Here is a 14,297-nt window from a genome sequence, read left to right on the forward strand (position 1 = left end):
GTTTGTTTGTTTGTTTGTTTGTTTTTCGAGACAGGGTATCTCTGTGTAGCCCTGGATGTCCTGGAACTCACTTTGTAGACCAGGCTGGCCTCGAACTCAAACATCTGGCTGCCTCTGCCTCCCGAGTGCTGGGATTAAAGGTGTGCATTATAACACCTGCTGATACACTCCCAAGAGCAAGATCCAGTGCTGGACTCAGACAAGGCAAACGTGATGGAGATGGAAGTTGTCCTCTGTTCCCACTGTGGGCTGACTTTCCAACAGCTTTCCAACTTAAACCATTACCTGTGCATCCACACCAAGGACAAGGACCATCAGTCCTAGAAAGACCCTGCCACCTCTGTTCACTCCAAGAAAGCAAGCCTATGTATGGTGACTCTGGCAAGACCTTCCAATGCAGTAAACACCTGGTGATCTATAGCTAAGTCTGCACTGGTGAATGACCCCATTCCTGCCAGGCCTGTGGAGGCTCCTCCACCCAAAGTTCCCGACTAGTCAGCACCAGTAGGTGCCCAGAGGTAAGAAGCCTACGCTGTTCTCAGTATAGCAAAGTCTTTGAGAAGCCCGGGCCTCATTTACCATCTGTTGACTATGGTGGCCTGTGAGCTTACCACTGTGCCCAATGTAGCAAAGGCTTCTGTCAACTGTAATACCTGGACTCTACCTATGTAGCCACAAGGTAGAGGTAGGGAGTCCCTACAGACACAGTGTGGGCAGTGAGGGCTTCAGTCAGAGTGCCTACTGGGCAGTCCACCAACCTATGACATCCACATACCTATGACACCTGTGGTCACTGCTTCCTTAACAGTCAGCTCCAGCTTGGAACATGACCACTGCAGCTGCATTGGAAAGCATCCCTGCAGAACTACCTGATCACACACAGTGGGACACAGCAAGAGATGGAAGTCCCCCGGAGTGTCCGGAATATGGCAAGACCTTCAGTAACAGTTGTACCCTGCTGTGCCATCTGCTGTGTACACAGATACCAGGCCTTACTCCCGTGTGCAGTGTGGCTGTAGCTTCAGCAGCAGTTCCACTGTGCCACCTGAAGATTCATGCCTAGGAAATACTGTACTGACTTCATGCATGGTCCAAAGACCTCGTCCCATATGCATCTCCCTGCATGAATGAGATGCCCCAGAATGATTGTAGTGGCTATTCCTGGTTGTCAACTTGACAATATTTGGAATGAACTACAATCCGGAATTGGAAGGCTCACCAGTGACCCTTATCTGGAGGCTTGGAGATCCTTATCTGGATCTTGGTTTGAAGATCTTGAGCCATAGTGGCTATGGATTCCAGAAGATTGAATCTCCGAGTTAAGGAACACACCTTTAATCTGGGCTATGCCTTTCATCTGGGATTAAAGGTGTGGTGGAACACACCTTTAATCTGGGCTACACCTTTTGCTGGAGACAATATAAGGACATTGGAAGAAGGGAGTCTAGCTCTTGCTCTTGCTCCTTCACCTGCTTGCTGCGTGAGACTGAGTAACTGCTAGATCCTTGGACTTCCATTCACAGCTGCGACTGAACAATTGTTGGGAATTGGGCTGCCGACTGTAAGTCATCAATAAATTCCTTTACTATCTAGAGACTATCCATAAGTTCTGTGACTCTAGAGAACCCTGACTAATACAGAAGTTGGTACCAGGAGTGGTCCTAGAGTAACAGAAGTACAAGGATGAATCTTTTAAAATATTGGAATTGGCTTGTTGATCCACCAGTACTTTCAACTATTGAAACCTCTCCAGATTCTCTCCCTCCTGGGAGCTCAGAGAATTTTGAAGACCCATGGTTGAAACTATATTCCGAACTTAAAGAAGCTAATGCCCTTGATTTTCTTAATGAATTAGGTGATTCAGTGCACAAAGCTTTCTACAAGATGGGGAAAAAATCGGAAAATGATTTTACTGGCTGGCTGCTCTTAGTATCTGTGGAAAGAATGATGAATGAAAGGAAGGAGTTGTGTGATAAAATCGAAAGGCTCCAGACACAAGTAAACGATCTAAAAGTTGCTAAGTGTGTCCTTGAAGAAAATCTTCTCTCTTGTAGCAATAGAGCTCAAGTTGCAGAAAATCAAACAGAAACCCTCATTGTAAGGTTGGCTGAACTACAGCGAAAATTCAAGTCTCAGCCTCAGAGTGTGTCGACAGTTAAAGTAAGGGCTCTAATTGGCAAAGAATGGGATCCTACAACATGGGACGGGGATGTGTGGGAAGACCATGTTGAAACTGAGAATTTTGAATCTTCAGATTCTCAAGGGTTTGCCCCACCTGAGGAAGTAGTACCCTCAGCCCCACCCCTTGAAATAATGCCTTCCCCACATGAGGTAATTAATTTTGCAGAGTCTGATAAACCAGCAATGACTTTCACTACTGATGTTTCTCAAGGCCCACCAATAGTTTCTTCTAGACCTGTAACCAGACTCAAAGCAAAACAGGCTCCTAGAGGGGAGGTAGAAAGTGTAGTCCATGAGGAAATTCGCTACACTACTAAGGAGCTTAATGAGTTTGCTAATTCATTCAAGCAGAAACCTGGTGAATATGTGTGGGAATGGATTTTAAGGGTGTGGGATAAGGGTGGAAGGAACATAAAACTAGAGCAGGCTGAGTTTATTGACATGGGTCCTCTGAGTAGAGATTCTAGGTTTAATACGGAAGCTCGCATCGTTAAAAAAGGTGTCAAAAGTTTGTTTGAATGGTTGGCTGAGGTGTTTATCAAAAGATGGCCTACTGGAAATGACTTGGAGATGCCTGATATTCTGTGGCTTAGTGTTGATGAAGGGATTTTAAGACTTAGGGAAATTGCAATGCTAGAGTGGATATATTGTGTAAAGCATAATTGTCCACAATGGGAAGGTCCAGAAGATATGCCTTTCACTAGCTCTATAAGACGCAAATTGGTGAGAGGGGCACCAGCACATTTGAAGGGTTTTGTTCTTTCCCTTTTCCTTGTGCCAGATCTTAGCATTGGAGATGCTTCTGCTCAATTAGATGAATTAAATTCACTGGGTTTAGTTGGATTCCGAGGTAACAAGGGCCAGGTGGCAGCATTGAATCGCCGGAGACAAGGTGATTCTAGTTATTATAATGGACAGCGTAGACAAAAGAATGTTTATAATAACATACCCAGTAATGGTCAGCACAGGAGAGGTAAAATTTATAATGGCATGACTCAGTTGGACCTTTGGTACTGGCTAACCAATCATGGTGTTTCCAGGAATGAAATACATAGGAAGCCTACTGCATATTTGTTTGATCTGTATAAGCAGAAAAATTCTCAAACAAATGAAAGAAAGGCTACATTAGATAGTGGTAAACAGCCAAATGAAAGAAAGGCTACATTAGATCGTGGTAAACAGCAATCTCGGCCAGTGAATCAATTTCCAGACTTGAGACAGTTTGCAGATCCGGAACCCCTTGAATGAAGGGGTGGCCAGGTTCCACTGAGGAAGGATCTTGATAAGACACCCAAAGGTTTTGCTGTTACCCTTTCTCCAGTTCTTCCCCAGAGGGACCTACGGCCTTTTACAAGGGTAACTGTACACTGGGGAAAAGGAAATAATCAGACTTTTAGGGGTCTGCTGGATACTGGTTCTGAGTTGACACTGATCCCAGGGGATCCCAAGAAACATTGTGGCCCTCCAGTTAAGGTAGGGGCTGATGGAGGGCACGTGATTAATGGAGTTTTGACTGATGTCTGACTCACAGTAGGTCCAGTAGGTCCCCGGACACATCCTGTGGTGATTTCCCCAGTTCCAGAATGTATAATTGGGATAGATATACTCAGAAATTGGCAGAATTCTCATATTGGTTCCCTGAACTGTAGAGTGAGGGCTATTATGGTTGGAAAGGCCAAATGGAAGCCTTTAGAGTTGCCTCTGCCAAAGAAAATAGTGAATCAAAAACAGTATTGTATTCCTGGAGGCATTGCAGAAATTACTGCCACTATCAAGGACTTGAAAGATGCAGGGGTGGTGGTTCCCACCACATCTCCGTTTAACTCTCCTATCTGGCCAGTGCAGAAAACAGATGGATCATGGAGAATGACAGTTGATTATCGAAAACTAAATCAGGTGGTAACTCCAATTGCAGCTGCTGTACCAGACGTAGTTTCGTTACTTGAGCAAATTAACACATCTCCTGGCACCTGGTATGCAGCTATTGATCTGGCAAATGCCTTCTTCTCAGTACCTGTTCATAAGGACCACCAGAAGCAATTTGCTTTCAGTTGGCAAGGCCAACAGTATACCTTCACAGTTTTGCCTCAAGGATATATTAACTCTCCTGCCCTGTGTCATAATTTAGTTAGAAGGGATCTTGATCGTTTGGATCTTCCACAAAATATCACATTGGTGCACTATATTGATGACATTATGCTGATTGGACCAAGTGAGCAGGAAGTAGCAACTACTTTGGACTCATTGGTAACACATATGCGTATCAGAGGATGGGAAATAAATCTAACCAAAATTCAAGGACCATCTACCTCAGTGAAATTCTTAGGAGTCCAGTGGTGTGGGGCATGCAGAGATATTCCTTCTAAGGTGAAAGATAAGTTATTACACCTGGCCTCTCCTACAACCAAGAAAGAAGCACAACGTTTAGTGGGTCTATTTGGATTCTGGAGACAACACATCCCTCATTTGGGTGTGTTACTTAGGCCTATTTACCAAGTGACTCGGAAAGCTGCTAGCTTTGTGTGGGGCCTGGAACAGGAGAAGGCCCTTCAACAGGTCCAGGCTGCTGTGCAGGCTGCTCTACCACTTGGACCATATGACCCAGCAGACCCGATGGTACTTGAGGTGTCTGTGGCTGATAGAGATGCTGTTTGGAGCCTCTGGCAGGCCCCTGTAGGTGAATCACAGAAAAGACCTTTGGGATTTTGGAGCAAAGCTCTACCATCATCGGCAGACAACTATTCTCCTTTTGAAAAACAGCTCTTGGCCTGCTATTGGGCCTTAGTGGAAACTGAACGTTTGACAATAGGACACCAAGTTACTATGCAACCTGAACTACCCATCATGAGCTGGGTACTATCAGACACTGCAAGTCATAAAGTGGGTCGCGCACAGCAGCAATCTATTATCAAATGGAAGTGGTATATACGTGATCGGGCCAGAGCAGGTCCTGAAGGCACAAGCAAGTTACATGAAGAAGTTGCTCAAATGCCTATGGTTTCTACTCCTGTTACAATGCCATCTGCTGCCAAGCATGTGCCTATAGCCTCATGGGGTGTTCCCTATGATCGGCTGACCGAAGAGGAGAAGACTAGAGCCTGGTTTACTGATGGCTCTGCACGTTATGCAGGCACCACCCAGAAGTGGACAGCTGCAGCATTACAACCCCTTTCTGGGACAACCTTGAAAGACACAGGTGAAGGGAAATCTTCACAGTGGGCAGAACTTCGGGCAGTACACATGGTATTACAGTTTGTTTGCAAGAAGAAATTGCCAGATGTATGATTATTCACTGACTCATGGGCTGTAGCCAATGGATTGGCTGGATGGTCAGGGACTTGGAAAGATCACAATTGGAAAATTGGTGAGAAAGACATCTGGGGAAGAAGTATGTGGATAGATCTCTCCAAATGGGCAAAGGATGTGAAGATATTTGTGTCCCATGTAAATGCTCACCAAAAGGTGACTTCAGCCGAGGAGGAGTTCAATAATCAAGTGGATAAGATGACCCGTTCTGTGGACAGTCAGCCTCTCTCCCCAGCCATCCCTGTCATTGCTCAATGGGCACATGAACAAAGTGGCCATGGTGGTTGAGATGGAGGTTACGCTTGGGCTCAGCAACATGGGCTTCCACTCACCAAAGCTGACCTGGCTACAGCTGCTGCTGATTGCCAGATCTGCCAACAGCAGAAACCAACACTGAGCCCCAGATATGGCACCATTCCTCGAGGTGACCAGCCAGCAACCTGGTGGCAGGTTGATTACATTGGACCACTTCCTTCGTGGAAAGGACAGCATTTTGTTCTTACTGGAGTAGATACTTATTCTGGTTATGGATTTGCCTTTCCTGCACGTAATGCCTCTGCTAAAACCACCATTAACGGACTGACAGAATGCCTTATCTATCGTCATGGTATTCCACACAGTATTGCTTCTGACCAAGGAACTCATTTCATAGCCAGAGAAGTACGACAGTGGGCCCACGATCATGGAATTCACTGGTCTTACCACATTCCCCATCATCCTGAAGCAGCTGGTTTGATAGAAAGATGGAACGGCCTATGAAGACGCAGTTACAGCGCCAATTAGGTGGTAACAGCTTGGAAGGCTGGGGTAGAGTTCTTCAGAAGGCAGTATATGCTTTGAATCAGCGCTCGATATATGGTACAGTTTCACCCATAGCCAGGATTCATGGGTCCAGGAATCAAGGGGTGGAAAACGGAATAGTTCCACTTACTATCACTCCTAGTGACCCTCTAGGAAAATTTTTGCTTCCTGTCCCCATAACTCTAGGTTCTGCTGGCTTAGAAGTTTTGGCTCCAGAGAGGGGAGTGCTCCTACCAGGAGCTACAACAAACATTTCATTGAACTGGAAGCTCAGACTTCCCCCTGGTCATTTTGGGCTTCTAATGCCCTTAAACCAACAGGCTAAAAAAGGAATAACAGTGTTAGGAGGGGTGATAGATCCAGATTACCATGGGGAAATTGGATTACCTCTTCACAATGGTGGTAAGCAAGATTATGTCTGGAGTGCAGGAGATCCCTTAGGGCGTCTCTTAGTACTACCATGTCCTGTGATTAAAGTCAATGGGAAACTACAACAGCCTAATCCAAGCAGGATGACAAAGGACGCAGACCCATCAGGAATGAAGGTATGGGTCAATCCTCCAGGAAAAGAGCCAAGACCTGCTGAGGTGCTGGCTGAAGGTGAAGGAAATACAGAATGGGTAGTAGAGGAAGGTAGTTATAAATACCAATTAAGGCCACGTAACCAGTTGCAGAAACGAGGATTATAAAGTAATATGAATGCCCATTGTAAATTTACTAATGCGTTTGCGATTGTACGAGGGATAGTTATATCATGTTAGGCGTATTTACAACCTTGTTATTGTTTCATGTGAACATGAGATATTATTTGTGTCAAGTTGACAAGGGGTGGATTGTAGTGGCTATTCCTGGTTGTCAACTTGACAATATTTGGAATGAACTACAATCCGGAATTGGAAGGCTCACCAGTGACCCTTATCTGGAGGCTTGGAGATCCTTATCTGGATCTTGGTTTGAAGATCTTGAGCCATAGTGGCTATGGATTCCAGAAGATTGAATCTCCGAGTTAAGGAACACACCTTTAATCTGGGCTATGCCTTTCATCTGGGATTAAAGGTGTGGTGGAACACACCTTTAATCTGGGCTACACCTTTTGCTGGAGACAATATAAGGACATTGGAAGAAGGGAGTCTAGCTCTTGCTCTTGCTCCTTCACCTGCTTGCTGCGTGAGACTGAGTAACTGCTAGATCCTTGGACTTCCATTCACAGCTGCGACTGAACAATTGTTGGGAATTGGGCTGCCGACTGTAAGTCATCAATAAATTCCTTTACTATCTAGAGACTATCCATAAGTTCTGTGACTCTAGAGAACCCTGACTAATACAATGATGTCTCCTTCATTTGCATCTCTCTCTCTGATTCCTAAGAATTGGCCTCCCCACCTTTTATCTCTTTACTTAACCTTGGGGACATGTTTCAAGATGTTCCAAGAAAAAGTGCCCTCTCAAAAAGAAAAAGAGGAGGTGGAGAAGGAAGAGGGGAAAAAAGGAAAGAAGGGAGGGAAGGAGGGAGGGAGAAAGAGAGGGAGAGAGAGGGGGGGGGGGACCTGAGGTAGTCAATTAGAAAAAGAAAGATTTTAAAGACGAAGGATCATGACCACCCAATATCAAGACTTTCTATAAAGCAGCTACAGTCAAAACGGTGTGCTTCTGACAAACACATAAATGTACACAAGAGAGCTGAAGACAGTCTAAAAACAGGAAATCCTAGAAATTCATGAAAAATAAAAGAATATGTGAATGTTTGTAGCATAGTCAGGAGTTAGAAATGACCAGTTTGAATACACAAACTGGGAAATAGACTGTAGTCCACGCATACTGAGAGATACAGCTTAGCAGGAGAAAGGAACGAACTAGCATCCAGACGGCACACAGATGAATTCCAAAGCTTTCAGGGAAAGAAGTGAGCAAGGCCTCTCTGTGTGTAATCCCATTTTATGATGTTATTCCAGCAGCCAAAGTGTTCTCCTCTCTACAAAGTAGAATCAGGTCAGTGGGCTCTGGACACTTGGTGGAGGCAAACGATTAATTAGAAAGGGCATATAGGAACATTTAAGGTGACAGAAATGTGCCGAGATTGCGTAACTATAAATGCTTCTCATGTTATAAAAGTATATGCTAAAAAAATGAGAGAATTTTGTTACATGTGGCTAATTACCTCCATGAGCCTTCATTTGAATATATGCATATGTATTAGTCAGGGTTCTCTAGAGTCACAGAACTTACGGATAGTCTCTAGTTAGTAAAGGAATTTATTGATAACTTACAGTCGGCAGCCCAATTCCTTACAATTGTTCAGTTGCAGCTGTGAATGGAAATCCAAGGATCTAGCAGTTACTCAGTCTCACACGGCAAGCAGGCGAAGGAGCAAGAGCAAGAGCTAGACTCCCTTCTTCCAATGTCCTTATATTGTCTCCAGCAAAAGGTGTAGCCCAGATTAAAGGTGTGTTCCACCACACCTTTAATCCCAGATGAAAGGCATAGCCCAGATTAAAGGTGTGTTCCTTAACTCGGAGATTCAATCTTCTGGAATCCATAGCCACTATGGCTCAAGATCTTCAAACCAAGATCCAGATAAGGATCTCCAAGCCTCCAGATAAGGGTCACTGGTGAGCCTTCCAATTCCGGATTGTAGTTCATTCCAAATATTGTCAAGTTGACAACCAGGAATAGCCACTACAATCCACCCCTTGTCAACTTGACACAAATAATATCTCATGTTCACATGAAACAATAACAAGGTTGTAAATACGCCTAACATGATATAACTATCCCTCGTACAATCGCAAACGCATTAGTAAATTTACAATGGGCATTCATATTACTTTATAATCCTCGTTTCTGCAACTGGTTACGTGGCCTTAATTGGTATTTATAACTACCTTCCTCTACTACCCATTCTGTATTTCCTTCACCTTCAGCCAGCACCTCAGCAGGTCTTGGCTCTTTTCCTGGAGGATTGACCCATACCTTCATTCCTGATGGGTCTGCGTCCTTTGTCATCCTGCTTGGATTAGGCTGTTGTAGTTTCCCATTGACTTTAATCACAGGACATGGTAGTACTAAGAGACGCCCTAAGGGATCTCCTACACTCCAGACATAATCTTGCTTACCACCATTGTGAAGAGGTAATCCAATTTCCCCATGGTAATCTGGATCTATCACCCCTCCTAACACTGTTATTCCTTTTTTAGCCTGTTGGTGTAAGGGCATTAGAAGCCCAAAATGACCAGGGGGAAGTCTGAGCTTCCAGTTCAATGGAATGTTTGTTGTAGCTCCTGGTAGGAGCACTCCCCTCTCTGGAGCCAAAACTTCTAGGCCAGCAGAACCTAGAGTTATGGGGACAGGAAGCAAAAATTTTCCTAGAGGGTCACTAGGAGTGATAGTAAGTGGAACTATTCCGTTTTCCACCCCTTGATTCCTGGACCCATGAATCCTGGCTATGGGTGAAACTGTACCATATATCGAGCGCTGATTCAAAGCATATACTGCCTTCTGAAGAACTCTACCCCAGCCTTCCAAGCTGTTACCACCTAATTGGCGCTGTAACTGCGTCTTCAAAAGGCCATTCCATCTTTCTATCAGCCCAGCTGCTTCAGGATGATGGGGAATGTGGTAAGACCAGTGAATTCCATGATCGTGAGCCCACTGTCGTACTTCTCTGGCTGTGAAATGAGTTCCTTGGTCAGAAGCAATACTGTGTGGAATACCATGACGATAGATGAGGCATTCTGTCAGTCCGTGAATGGTGGTTTTAGCAGAGGCATTACGTGCAGGAAAGGCAAATCCATAACCAGAATAAGTATCTACTCCAGTAAGAACAAAACGCTGTCCTTTCCACGAAGGAAGTGGTCCAATGTAGTCAACCTGCCACCAGGTTGCTGGCTGGTCACCTCGAGGAATGGTGCCATATCTGGGGCTCAGTGTTGGTTTCTGCTGTTGGCAGATCTGGCAATCAGCAGCAGCAGTAGCCAGGTCAGCTTTGGTGAGTGGAAGCCCGTGTTGCTGAGCCCAAGCATAACCTCCATCTCGACCACCATGACCACTTTGTTCATGTGCCCATTGAGCAATGACAGGGATGGCTGGGGAGAGAGGCTGACTGTCCACAGAACGGGTCATCTTATCCACTTGATTATTGAACTCCTCCTCGGCTGAAGTCACCTTTTGGTGAGCATTTACATGGGACACAAATATCTTCACATCCTTTGCCCATTTGGAGAGATCTATCCACATACTTCTTCCCCAGATGTCTTTCTCACCAATTTTCCAATTGTGATCTTTCCAAGTCCCTGACCATCCAGCCAATCCATTGGCTACAGCCCATGAGTCAGTGAATAATCGTACATCTGGCCACTTCTTCTTACAAACAAACTGTAATACCATGTGTACTGCCCGAAGTTCTGCCCACTGTGAAGATTTCCCTTCACCTGTGTCTTTCAAGGTTGTCCCAGAAAGGGGTTGTAATGCTGCAGCTGTCCACTTCTGGGTGGTGCCTGCATAACGTGCAGAGCCATCAGTAAACCAGGCTCTAGTCTTCTCCTCTTCGGTCAGTTGATCATAGGGAACACCCCATGAGGCTATAGGTGCATGCTTGGCAGCAGATGGCATTGTAACAGGAGTAGAAACCATAGGCATTTGAGCAACTTCTTCATGTAACTTGCTTGTGCCTTCAGGACCTGCTCTGGCCCGATCACGTATATACCACTTCCATTTGATAATAGACTGCTGCTGTGCACGTCCCACTTTATGACTTGCAGGGTCTGATAGTACCCAGCTCATGATGGGTAGTTCAGGTCGCATAGTGACTTGGTGTCCTATTGTCAGACGTTCAGTTTCCACTAAGGCCCAATAGCAGGCCAAGAGCTGTTTTTCAAAGGGAGAATAGTTGTCTGCCGATGATGGTAGAGCTTTGCTCCAAAATCCCAAAGGTCTTTTCTGTGATTCACCTACAGGGGCCTGCCAGAGGCTCCAAACAGCATCTCTATCAGCCACAGACACCTCAAGTACCATCGGATCTGCTGGGTCATATGGTCCAAGTGGTAGAGCAGCCTGCACAGCAGCCTGGACCTGTTGAAGGGCCTTCTCCTGTTCCAGGCCCCACACAAAGCTAGCAGCTTTCCGAGTCACTTGGTAAATAGGCCTAAGTAACACACCCAAGTGAGGGATGTGTTGTCTCCAGAATCCAAATAGACCCACTAAACGTTGTGCTTCTTTCTTGGTTGTAGGAGGGGCCAGGTGCAATAACTTATCTTTCACCTTAGAAGGAATATCTCTGCATGCCCCACACCACTGGACTCCTAAGAATTTCACTGAGGTAGATGGTCCTTGAATTTTGGTTGGATTTATTTCCCATCCTCTGATACGCATATGTGTTACCAATGAGTCCAAAGTGGTTGCTACTTCCTGCTCACTTGGTCCAATCAGCATAATGTCATCAATATAGTGCACCAATGTGATATTTTGTGGAAGATCCAAACGATCAAGATCCCTTCTAACTAAATTATGACACAGGGCAGGAGAGTTAATATATCCTTGAGGCAAAACTGTGAAGGTATACTGTTGGCCTTGCCAACTGAAAGCAAATTGCTTCTGGTGGTCCTTATGGACAGGTACTGAGAAGAAGGCATTTGCCAGATCAATAGCCGCATACCAGGTGCCAGGAGATGTGTTAATTTGCTCAAGTAACGAAACTACATCTGGTACAGCAGCTGCAATTGGAGTTACTACCTGATTTAGTTTTCGATAATCAACTGTCATTCTCCATGATCCATCTGTTTTCTGCACTGGCCAGATAGGAGAGTTAAACGGAGATGTGGTGGGAACCACCACCCCTGCGTCTTTCAAGTCCTTGATAGTGGCAGTAATTTCTGCAATGCCTCCAGGAATACGATACTGTTTTTGATTCACTATTTTCTTTGGCAAAGGCAACTCTAAAGGCTTCCATTTGGCCTTTCCAACCATAATAGCCCTCACTCTACAGTTCAGGGAACCAATATGAGAATTCTGCCAATTTCTGAGTATATCTATCCCAATTATACATTCTGGAACTGGGGAAATCACCACAGGATGTGTCCGGGGACCTACTGGACCTACTGTGAGTCGGACATCAGTCAAAACTCCATTAATCACCTGCCCTCCATAAGCCCCTACTTTAACTGGAGGGCCACAATGTTTCTTGGGATCCCCTGGGATCAGTGTCAACTCAGAACCAGTATCCAGCAGACCCCGAAAAGTCTGATTATTTCCTTTTCCCCAGTGTACAGTTACCCTTGTAAAAGGCCGTAGGTCCCTCTGGGGAAGAACTGGAGAAAGGGTAACAGCAAAACCTTTGAGTGTCTTATCAAGATCCTTCCTCAGCGGAACCTGGCCACCCCTTCATTCAAGGGGTTCTGGATCTGCAAACTGTCTCAAGTCTGGAAATTGATTCACTGGCCGAGATTGCTGTTTACCACGATCTAATGTAGCCTTTCTTTCATTTGGCTGTTTACCACGATCTAATGTAGCCTTTCTTTCATTTGTTTGAGAATTTTTCTGCTTATACAGATCAAACAAATATGCAGTAGGCTTCCTATGTATTTCATTCCTGGAAACACCATGATTGGTTAGCCAGTACCAAAGGTCCAACCGAGTCATGCCATTATAAATTTCACCTCTCCTGTGCTGACCATTACTGGGTATGTTATTATAAACATTCTTTTGTCTACGCTGTCCATTATAATAACTAGAATCACCTTGTCTCGGGCGATTCAATGCTGCCACCTGGCCCTTGTTACCTCGGAATCCAACTAAACCCAGTGAATTTAATTCATCTAATTGAGCAGAAGCATCTCCAATGCTAAGATCTGGCACAAGGAAAAGGGAAAGAACAAAACCCTTCAAATGTGCTGGTGCCCCTCTCACCAATTTGCGTCTTATAGAGCTGGTGAAAGGCATATCTTCTGGACCTTCCCATTGTGGACAATTATGCTTTACACAATATATCCACTCTAGCATTGCAATTTCCCTAAGTCTTAAAATCCCTTCATCAACACTAAGCCATGGAATATCAGGCATCTCCAAGTCATTTCCAGTAGGCCATCTTTTGATAAACACCTCAGCCAACCATTCAAACAAACTTTTGACACCTTTTTTAACTATGCGAGCTTCCGTATTAAACCTAGAATCTCTACTCAGAGGACCCATGTCAATAAACTCAGCCTGCTCTAGTTTTATGTTCCTTCCACCCTTATCCCACACCCTTAAAATCCATTCCCACACATATTCACCAGGTTTCTGCTTGAATGAATTAGCAAACTCATTAAGCTCCTTAGTAGTGTAGCGAATTTCCTCATGGACTACACTTTCTACCTCCCCTCTAGGAGCCTGTTTTGCTTTGAGTCTGGTTACAGGTCTAGAAGAAACTATTGGTGGGCCGTGAGCAGACTCTGCAAAATTAATTTCCTCATGTGGGGAAGGCATTATTTCAAGAGGTGGGGCTGAGGGTACTACTTCCTCAGGTGGGGCAAACCCTTGAGAATCTGAGGATTCAAAATTCTCAGCTTCAACATGGTCTTCCCACACATCCCCATCCCATGTTGTAGGATCCCATTCTTTGCCAATTAGAGCCCTTACTTTAACTGTCGACACACTCTGAGGCTGAGACTTGAATTTTCGCTGTAGTTCAGCCAACCTTACAATGAGAGTTTCTGTTTGATTTTCTGCAACTTGAGCTCTATTGCTACAAGAGAGAAGATTCTCCTCAAGGACACACTTAGCAACTTTTAGATCGTTTACTTGTGTCTGGAGCCTTTCGATTTTATCACACAACTCCTTCCTTTCATTCATCATTTTTTCCACAGATACTAAGAGCAGCCAGCCAGTAAAATCATTTTTCGATTTTTTCCCCATCTTGTAGAAAGCTTTGTGCACTGAATCACCTAATTCATTAAGAAAATCAAGGGCATTAGCTTCTTTAAGTTCGGAATATAGTTTCAACCATGGGTCTTCAAAATTCTCTGAGCTCCCAGGAG

The sequence above is a fragment of the Mus musculus genome, chromosome 13 (assembly GCF_000001635.26).
Source record: "Mus musculus strain C57BL/6J chromosome 13, GRCm38.p6 C57BL/6J".
NCBI lineage: Eukaryota > Metazoa > Chordata > Mammalia > Rodentia > Muridae > Mus > Mus musculus.